Source organism: Oryzias latipes, chromosome 4 (genome assembly GCF_002234675.1).
Source record: "Oryzias latipes chromosome 4, ASM223467v1".
Classification (NCBI taxonomy): Eukaryota; Metazoa; Chordata; class Actinopteri; order Beloniformes; family Adrianichthyidae; genus Oryzias; species Oryzias latipes.
In genome coordinates, this window is record NC_019862.2 from 30,020,846 (window position 1) to 30,030,576 (window position 9,731).

The window sequence follows — 9,731 nt, forward strand, 5'->3', positions numbered from 1 at the left end:
GTTCAGTTAATTACCCTCAGTGTCTTGGTTTCTGTTCATCCTTGTCAGGTAGTCTGCTCTGTTGTGTCTCTGTTTTGTTTCTCCCCATGTTTCAGTTTGGTTATTGAATATTTTATTTTCTGTCACCAAGCCTGGTCTCCTGCACTTTGGGTCCTCCACCACCAGTTCTTGACACTAAATCCTGTGGACTAACCAGTAAGTAATTACTAAAAAAAAAAAAAGATTTGAATCTGACTGAGTTTTGAAATTGGACATAATCAGGATTATTTTTAATCAAAGAGGGAGGAGTCAGAGAACAAGTGTCAGTGATGAAAGAGCAAAACAGTCGACAGAGTGAAAAAGAAAGCAGCTGGATCGTAACTAAGGACAACGTCCTTTAAGGAAATGTGACGGTTATGTGGTTCCAGCAATAACCGGAAAAACCTTAAAACGTGCAGCAGCTCATGTGATAGGAAAGACGCCACATGGGGAACCAGAACGCTACAAAAAAAAAGAAGGCAGCCTGAGGGAATCCTCACTGCCGTTTAATATTTATGGTAAATGGCTCAAAGAAGATTCCCCATTTGGTTAAAAAAATTAATGTTTGCACTGAAGCTTTCACGATTCCCTGTGGGGCAATAAACACACTTTATTTCTTAAAAAATGTTTTCCATCTTTAAATAAATTATGTCAAAAAGTACTCTACCTCTTTTTCATTTAATGTAATTATTAATTAAGTTTTAATTTCTTGTTATTTGGAGGAATAAGAAAAACCTGATCATAAGTACATATTGTTGTTTTCAAATCTAGACTGATTTCTCTGTTTCTTTCAGACCAGACGTTAAAACAGCTGCAGCAAAGAGTTTATTATTTATAAAGAAAATGTACGAGACATTTCAGTTGTGAACGTTTGATCTTTATGATATGTTTGCAGTTATTTAATTGCATTTCCTCTGCAGTTTAAAATCCCAGAATGCCTCTGTCCCGATAAGGAAACAGAAACTGTCGTGCATTTTATTAGGGGCTGACGCACACTGTTGAGCAACATGCGTGTGTGGGCTGGAGGTGGCTTTGCATGATCAGTGCCCGAGTCAGGACATGAGGGATTCCTGAAGTTTGAAATCTCTTTTCCTTTTTCTGGCTGTGGAGGTCTAAAGCAGCATAGAGCTGAACCTGAATCCAGCTGATGTGCTGAGCACATGTAGCAAGGTAGGGAATGGGGGGGGGCAGTGCAGCGCATTCATGTTGTGTGTTACGGAGGAAGGAGAACGGTAATAAAAGAAGGCTCCCCCCAGAATGAATGCTATAATTGACTCTTTATTAACCCGCTCTAGAGAATCTGAGGGTCCGAACGGGGAAATGAACCCCTAAAGAGGATCCGCCTTCGGTCCTGGAGAAGGTCTCCCCCACGCTTCAGACCACAGTCGGAAAGTAAAAAAATTTATGGCGGGAAAGGTTCAACACCACACTCAGCCATTTTGCTGGAAATGTTTTCAAAAACCGCCCGGTTGCGATAAGAGCCCTGGAGTTTGGCCTGAATAGAGCTGTCACCCTAAATATTATTCCAATCGGTGACCTCGCTTCCCTTCCACTGACTGGTCTCAGCAGCATCGTCCACCATGGTTGGTGTTTATGTTCTCGTTCCCGCCTACTTCAACGCAGAATTATAACGTTTGTAGCGTATCAATGACATACGGGTCGGATTCATGTGGACTGGCCGTTCAGACGGAGGTCGCATTTCAAAAGATCGGATACGTGTTGGATTCAGGACAACATACCCAAGTGGCCTGGGTCGCATTTGATAAGATCGGATCAGTGTCATTCAGACTGTCATGAAAAGATCAGATACTGGGCAAAAAAATCGGAATTTCAGCCTGCGGTGTGAACGTAGCCTTTGTGATGGTAGGGATAACACGTAAATGTAAGGGTTGGGTCATAGGATAGCACAAGGGTTAAAGAAAATCTGTCTCATTTTAAGAACTTATTCTTAAACTTATTTCTATAGGGGTTCTGATTTTACACAGATGCAAAGAAACAAAGAAATTCAAAGAAATTCAAGACGTTTCATTTAATTAATAAAAACAATAAAAAAACGTCAAGGATTTCACTTCCAAATCTTTCTGAATAGCATCAAACTGAGAACAAAGGTGTGAGATGTGATAGGTGAAGTGTCCTTCACAAAGAATTCAGATTGAGAAACGTAAAGTTTCATAGAAGAGTCTTTTATCACTGAGGACTTTTATTCATTTCAATCACGATGTGAGCTGCAAAACCACAGAAAACACATGATGAAACAGTTACAGGGCTAATCATATACTCATCATCCACTGACAACTTTTTACGTATTGTTGGTAAAAAGAAAGACAGTGAAATGCTAAGAGTTGAAATGTTGAAGGTGTTTTACCAAAAGGCTTTTTAAGACTAAGGAGGACATTAAAATTTAGCATATATGAACTGCTGTATGGAGACTGTTGTGCCCACAAAAACAGTTAATTGCTTTGCAAATAGCAAACCATAGATAACGAGGAAAGTGAAAGTGATTCTAAGTAAAAAGAAGAGAGCTTTCAACAAAAAGGATCAGGAGGAAATGAAAAAGGTGCAGACAGAACTGAGGAGCTGCTTGAAGGAGGCAAAAAATACCTACAAGGACGGGTGGACAGGAAACTGGAGAAAAATAACATCAGGGAATTCTGGGAAGGCATGAAATCCATCACAGGGTGCAAGAAGGTGACAAAGGTAGAGGGGGAACGTGCAGAAAAAGCCAATGAGCTGAATACCTTTTTTAATAGGTTTGACATTTCACCCGCCACTCCCCCCACTTCCAATACCAGCCCGGTACGCACTACACCCACCACGGCGCCCTTCCCACTGCATGTCCTCACCCCTCAGCCAGAAGAGGGCCCAGCTGCTCAGGCTGCTCCTTCATCATTAATCAGCCATGATCTCTCTCTTCTCATGTCAACCCTCCACCTGCAGAATGTGCCCCCCACCACGTCACAGAACATCAGGTAAGCAGGGAACTGCAGAGACTGAACATCAGGAAAGCAGCAGGTCCAGACAGAGAGTTTCGCAGGCTGTTGAAAACGTGTGCAAATGAGCTTGGATCTCCTCTTCAGCACCTTTGCAACCTAAATGTGGGACATGTTCCATCCCTCTGGAAGACCTCGTGTATAGAAAACAAGGACTATCGGCCTGTAGCACTGACCTCACATGTGATGAAGACCATTGAGAGGTTAGTGCTTCAGCAGCTGTAGCCACAGGTGCAGCATGTCCAAGATCCACTGCAGTTCGCATTCAGGGAGAGAGTAGGGGTGGAGGACCAAATCCTCTACTTGCTACACCACACCTATTCCCACCTGGATGAAGGAGGCGGCGCTGTGAGAATGCTTTTCTTTGATTTCTCCTGTGCCTTTAACACCATCCATCCTCACCTGCTGCAGGAGAAGCTCACCAAGATGACTGTACAACCATTCTTGGTGTCTTGGATCATGCACTATCTGACCAACAGGCAGCAATATGTCCGCATGGGGGGGTCTGTCTCCAGTACCCTCAGCTGCAGTGTAGGAGCACCACAGGGGACAGTGCTGTCCCCTCTTCTTTTCGCGCCGTATACGTCCGACTATAACACCTCAACCTGCCACATGCAGAAGTTCTCTGACGACACAGCTGTTGTGGCATACATCAAAGGAGAAGAGGAGAGGGAGTACAGGGTGGAGGACTGGCGCGGGGAGAATCAGCTGCAGCTGAACATCCAGAAGACCAAGGAGATGGTTCTGGATTTCAGAAGGAAAGCCCGAACACCTCAGCCCGTGCACATAGAAGGAGAAAGTGTGGAGATGGTACAGATCTACGAGTACCTGGGGGTTGTGTTGACCCACAAGCTGGACTGGACTACCAACACGGACCAGCTTTACAAGAAGACCCAGTCCAGGCTGTACTTTCTCCGAAGGCTGCGCTCCTTTAACATCTGCACTAAACTGCTCCACATGTTTTATCAATCAGTGGTGGAGAGTGCTCTCCTCTATGCTGCTGTGTGCTGGTGCAATACCAGCAAGAAGAATATCTTCAGGCTCAAAAAGATCATCAAGAGGGCAAGATCTGTGGTGGGACTGAAGCTGGATCTTGTGGACGAGGTGGCAGAGCAGAAAACTCTGAGGAGGTTCAGGGCCATCATGAGGAATATCTCACATCCCCTACATGAGGCCTTCACCAACAGCAGGAGCACATTCAGCAACAGACTGCTGTCCCAGTGCTGCTCCACAAAAAGACTGAAGAAATCTTTTGTTCCTCGTGGCATCAGGCAATCCAATTCTATGGCACAGCATCTTAAAAGTAATTTCTTGTAATTTTTTATTTTTATTTATCTTTTATTTCATTTTTTTTACTCACTGATTTTAATTTTTTTTTTATCTATTAATATTTTCAGTCTATTGCTATTTTTTCTATTTTTATTGTTTTTAATGTGTGTGTGTGTGTTTTATGAGTGTGAGCAGATGGCCATTTTTAAATTTCCAAAGGGATTATTAAAGACCTATTCTATTCTATTTAAAATAAATGCATATTTTCAAATCCATCCATCCATCCATCTATCTTCTTCCACTCAACACTCGCTGGAGGTCCTGGCTCAATGAACCCAACAGGACCACATCGTCTGCAAAGAGCAGAGAGGAAATCCTGTGGTAATCAAACTAGACCCCCTCCAGCCCCTAGCTGCACCTAAATATTCTGTCCATAAAATGATGAAGAGAACCGGTGATAAAGGGCAGCCATGCCACAGTCCAATGTGCACCGTGAACAGGTTTGGCTTACTGCCGGCCATGCAAACCAAGCTCCTGCTCCATTCATACAGAGACCAAACAGCCCTCAGTAAGGGGGCCCCATACTCCCAGAGCACCCTCCAGAGGATACCACAGGGTCATGGTCGAACACGTTCTCCAAATCCACGAAACACATATGGACTGGATGAGTGAACTCCCTCAAATCCCCCAGCTCTCTAAAGAGTCCCAAAAGCCGAGTTCCGTGACTGAGGCACCCGTCTTCAGGGGCTTCTCATATCAGAGGTTGATTCTTTTCTTCTTGTGAGGAAATCGGGAGCCAAGACTTTAAAATCATTGAAGGAAATTTCAGAACTGCTTAGTGGATGCAGTTTGTCACAATTTAACTCCTCTGTGTTTCTGCCAAGTGGAATACAAATCTATATTTTCTCCCTAGAAAACCAACTGCTTCTTCTATTTATGCGCAGAAAACAATTATTTGGGAAAAATTGATTTTGAAATCACAATGTTTTAATCTATCTTTATTTTAGAAAATAATTAGCCAGCTTTGATGAATCAAACTGTCTCTGATTATTTTCTACAAAGAGTCATGATCAAAAAAGAGTTTTTGAACTTGTCTGAACAGCTGCCAGCTGAGCCTGTTCACCTAAAAGTCTACAATACTATTGGGCTTTGACAAACACAACACAACACCAGTTGTTCCTCTGCTACTGGATCTAGTATTGATCCCTCAGTACTAAGCAGAAGACACTGGTTGACTTTGTGACTCTGTTCTACGTGGACTCCATATATATTTTACAAACAAGTTTGTCCTGGAATGACTGCTTCTCAAAACCAATTCCTTTTAACAGTAGGGTGCACCAGGGATACACTTTAAGACCACTTTTTTTCATTAAGTTAGTTTGCCCTTAGGTAAGATGTTACAAATATTCCACATATCTTCAGCCTTAGACACATGCACCCGTATGGGGGTTGACCTGTACTAGTGGGTTTTTGGGTTATCCGGGTCAGTAGAGAGGAACGGCTGCATCTTCAGGGGAGCACATGTGTGTCTTATAGTTCCCTTTGGGCTCGTACGACCACCTCAAGGGACATCATGAAAATGGAATATACCATTGCCGTGCGTGTGGAAACTGTATTGTAAAGTATTTGTAAGGATAAAAAGTTGCACGCACTTCATGCTGTCATACGGTGTCTTTACGCCACTATGTAGTCATTAGCAAAGTGTAAGTACTGGCTCCGTACGGACTGGCCACACACCTGGCCACACACCTGATACCTGATACAATAGTGCCCGGAGGATGTCCACACAAGCTACACTCTGATTGTCTAATTTCATTATTTCAAACAGTCGTGAACAGCACCAACGAACGTAAACAGCCGTAAGGGGCTGTTTGTACATTCTGCAGGATTCAGGGAGGTCATTACGACCCGTCACAAACAACATTTCAAAATTAGCATGAACATTTTCTCTCTACAGGTTCACCAAGCGACCTTGACATTTCATTCAGGCCCCCTGCAGACAGCGGGTATCCACCCGTGAGGGTAGCTGTGACTAAGGCTGTATTCAGACTGGAAAAATCTATAGGTGTTCAGACCCAGTCTGCTTAATTTAATTCGTATTGAGTCCTGAATCTTGTGTTTCGTGTATTTTCCGACTGCCATCAAGAGGACTTTCCTGTTCTGGACTGAAGCTTGTAAATAAAACCACATGACTACAGATCTCTTCACTCATTGGTCACGAATTACAAGGGCAGGGCAAAGCAACTAGAGACATAAATTATGGAAGTCCTGCGCTTTTCAGTCCATGTTCATTCAAACTTTATATTTTGCTCACAAATATTGAACATCTGTATCAATGTGAGGCTCAACACTTTCTACTCTCCTTTTTGGTCCAGTAGACGCGCATGCTGCAAGACGGTTACTGGCAAGAAAACAGCTAAGCAGGTACGCTGATTAGTGTTTATGAAATATAGATTGTCTGGAAAACAGTAAGAAGCAATGTGGATCAAGTTAAAAATTATTTTAGTTCTTTGTCTCATTGTTGTGAGAATTCTATTAAGGAACCACATGGTAGCTTTTAGGATGAAAATCACAGCAGTGATGGGTGCGTGTCGCATAAAAAGACACAGAAAAGCATGTAGAAAGCATTTTCAGCTGTGTTACATTATACGCAACAAGTAAGCAGTTAAACCCTTTTTTTCTGTTCAATAATATGACAATTGTTGCTTTACATTTGTCCACACCTCACCCGTTCCTTCATTCCTACACTGTTTACATCACATGACCACTACCTACGGTGGCTGTTTGGTTCAGTTGTTCCGCTACGTGGCAAAGTCATCTCTCCTTTCCCACCCAGAATGCACTGGTTTTATCAAATCCTGTCTCACTATTAATTTCTTCCTCCTGAATGGCAATAAAAATGTGAGCTCATTACATTTTGCACAAACCATTGCACTGAAGGCTTTGTCAGTCTCTCATAAATCCTCACACTTCCAGAAACCTTGAGGTATTCTTCAGTCATGAAGGGGTAAACTGTTCTAGGAGCTTCTTTTCACCAATTATCATGACAGCCAAAATAAAAATCCATCTGTTTCTTGGGCACAAGGACGTTCTTGGAAGTATCATCTCACAAGCTCTAGACTGTACCATTGCACCATCCAATGAGCTGACATTAACAAGTCAGTCCAGATTCAGCAAATCTGAAAAGTGTAGTCATGTAACCTCTGTACTTCGCTCTCTGCATTGGTTGCTGGTTGATTTTTTATATCCAGTTTAAGATTTTATTGTTTGCTTTCAAGACAGCCCATGGATCATAGAACTGCCCCCCCCCCTTCTGTATACCACCCCCAGAAGATCCTTAAAAGATCCTTCCCACCAAACAAGTACTTGGAACCTTACCTGAAAAATTCAGGTCTTCCTCTGAACTGACTGATTTTAGATCCAAATGGAAAAAGTAACCTTTTTTTTTTTTTTTTGCAGTAGTACTTCAGTTTGGAGTCTTACATAATTTATTTTTGTCTTTTATGCTTATATGATATTTAGGTGTTTACTGATATGACTGGCACAAGTTTGTTTATCCCTCAAGTTGCTAAGTTCATTTCATCTTTCATATTCAAAGCCATTTTGTCCCTTTCGGGGTCACGGGGCTGCCGGAGTATCCCGCCCACTCGTGGGCGAAGGCAGGGTTCATCCTGGACAGGTTGCTAGTCTGTAGCAGGACATGCTAAGTTCCCCGCAGCAATATAAGCAACAGTGTTGTGTTGTGGTGCTTCATCAATAAGTATGCTGGTGATGATGGCTCTTTTCAGCACCATAGATGACTGGAGGGTGTGCTCTCTCCTAAAATGAACAACAATCTCCTTTTCAAGGTCCATCCCATCTAAAGTTCTCCAGAGTCCATCGAAGAAGAATGGAAGAATGTCATGAGGCCAAATGACACCAAACTGGAACTCTTTGGTCTAAATGCCACTCCCCTTGTTCAGAGGGGGAAACAGAAGAGACAAGGTCCTAAAAGTCCCAGTCCAATCATCTTCTGATCTATTTTTCACATTGTTACCAGTGGTCTCTAAATTACGACGATGCCATTTTTAGCCAAAATTAAAAAATCTGTGTCGTTTTCTAGGACCTGGTTTCTGCAGAGCAGTAGTAGTTCATTGCAAATTCACCTCTGAGTTGTGGGTAGTTGTTGGCGTGGAGCAACCCCGCCTCCCTTCCTGTCACCCATAACTATCTGTTTACACTTTGTCCCATTAGCTTACATTAAAGAATTTCCCCATCGTGGAATAAATAAAGTCTTATCACTGGAACAAAAATGGCGAGTGATATCATAGCTATCCAGCCTTAAAGTTTTAAGCCAGATTCTAGCTCAGACGACGTTCATGGATTTATTTGTCTGACAGTAGATACATCAGAATGGAGCGGAGCGGGGAGCTTGTGTCCTCCCCAGTGTATTTTCTACGTCCAAAAGACGATCTTTTTCAAAAGACATTTCTTTGACTGTTCACAACAATTTGAATAAGGAAATACTCACAAATGCAATTTTAGGCTTAAATTTCTTTCTATATGCTCCCCATCGTCAGACAGATGCCACAAGAACATATTAGAAACCCCATTTTTATCAGAGTGAGTCATGAAAAGATGTGGTTCCATCTTGAACTCCTCATGGGCACACGTGTGGAGGTGGCAGACAGAAGGACATTGGTGACATCCATCGTACATGACCCTCCCAGCCACTGTGGAGGCTCAGAACTTCCACAATGTGGTGTGTAGGAGCTGATCATCAACTGCAGGAGGAAGAAATTGTCATATCTCCAATTTCCATCAATGGGGAAAGTGTAGAGAGGGTTGCAGACTTCAGATTCCTAGAAGTCCAGATTGAGGAAAGCCTATCTTAGGGTACAAACACCTGTGAGCTGCTGAAAAAGGCCCAGCAGGGACTCTACTTTAGGCTGCTAAGAAGAAGACCGGTTGGTTCGCCAGTTGCACAGCAGCTCAGGAAAAAGTTCTCCAAAGCGTCATGGACTAATCGCAGAAGATCAATGGCTGTCCTCTCTCCACTCAGGGACACATTACATCCAGGACACACTCTTTTTGAACTGTTCCCTTCAGGACAGCGGAACAAAGCGATCAGAACACAAACAAGTCACGAACCGGATAATGATAAATCATGTAATAAAAGGGTTACGGTAGAGCAGGGGTGGGATTATATGAGTTTGCTTCCTTCCACTCCCTTTCAAGCAATACTTAATTTTATGTCTAATTATCCAAAGTTTGATATGTCCTTGTGTGAATGTATAACTGCTGATTGTAATGTTTTTTGTGTATTATTTTTACTTGATTCAATGAAATAAACCATTTCAAATCAAATCAAACTAATTTACCTGTGTACAATTTATAACAATGCGACTGAATGACATTTTCTAGAATTTTGTTGTCCATGTAACATGTCCCAATGGCAATACAGTCTATTCTATT